Here is a 1423-nt window from a genome sequence, read left to right on the forward strand (position 1 = left end):
GTGCGTGCGTGCCCGTGTGTCTATGTCTGTGTCTGTGTCTGTGAATGTGCTAGTATAACAATATGTGTCCCTATAATAATATTTTTAGAATATTAATTTAACTTTAACTAAAAGAACAAAAATCCAACACGCAATGGAACGCATAGTTTAAACAGTAGTAAACAAATGTAGACCTAAATCCTAGAAATCATGAAATCCGTACCACTTTGGTCACGCATGTAGCCAGAGAGGTTGGCTCTACTCCTTGGCTCTACTCCTTGGCTCCTTCTTACTGCTGTCTTTCAGCCACACCCCTCGGTCCTATCGGAGACGGACGTTAAACTAGGATGTTCCGCCCCTTAAATAACCTGATAGTGTTGATAGGGGCGTTAAACATATGCCATTTCACCATTTTTTTCACACACCCCTGATCTACTGGTTGGAAAGATCTACACCTAGCCTTCTCGGACAAGGGGGAAAATATTCGGAGGTCCCGTGTGCAAGTCGTGCACGTTTAAGATACCTTGGTGGTCTAAAATCGATAAGAGTGTTTCGGCCGCCACTTGGGCAAAATTCAATATTTCCTACCAACAGAAAATATTTTGTGTGTCCCGCGCGTTCATGTGACCTTATGCAGTTGCGAGCACCGTAAAACACTTATATACAAACAAAACATAATTTTAAAATCCTGCGATAACCCTGGTGTCATCGAGTGCAGCTCTCAGAAATGAGCCTTGTAGGGAGGGCAGACACTGAAAATACTAAGTTTTCAAGCTATCGTCTGCATCACTTTACGGGGAAAAAAAGAATTTAATGGACACCCAACAACCTCAGAATTACAATTTCTATCTGACATTTTTGACCGTTTTGAGTTACAAATACCACATTGTCAGAAGTCAGTTAATGTTCAATTTGCTGATCTATCAAAATCGTAAGATTAATCCGTGTCGTCGTCCGGATATTCAAAGAATTGCGTTCGAAAAACCGCTTGACATGTTGTAAAATTCAGAATTTGTTTAACGTCAAATTTCCCAAAATTAGATACAGAGCAGATATCATATTGTAACTTTGGGTTAGCGATTAGTCTAGAAAAGCTTTAAAACTTGCTGCTTCCGAAACTTGAGGGGTCAAAATCTACGTTTCAGTCACGCGCTGAATCTGTCAAACTAACAGAAGGAATGGGGACATTTGCGCCAAATCATAACGTCGATACTTGCAAAAGGTCAGCACACGAGTCGTCTGCGCATATGACGTCATGTCTGAATGTATGGTATGAACCAATGAGATTACAGAACCAAATTGAGGCCTAGCGGGTGGATAGGAGCAAGGTAATAAAAAAGCTAGCAGCCGAGAGAGATGTCAGGAGCAGATTAAGAGGGAGGGATGCAAATTCCGTGACTTGATGGGATTAATATTTAGGACGGGACTCTGAAGACAGACAGGG

The sequence above is a fragment of the Aplysia californica genome, unplaced genomic scaffold (assembly GCF_000002075.1).
Source record: "Aplysia californica isolate F4 #8 unplaced genomic scaffold, AplCal3.0 scaffold00013, whole genome shotgun sequence".
Classification (NCBI taxonomy): Eukaryota; Metazoa; Mollusca; class Gastropoda; order Aplysiida; family Aplysiidae; genus Aplysia; species Aplysia californica.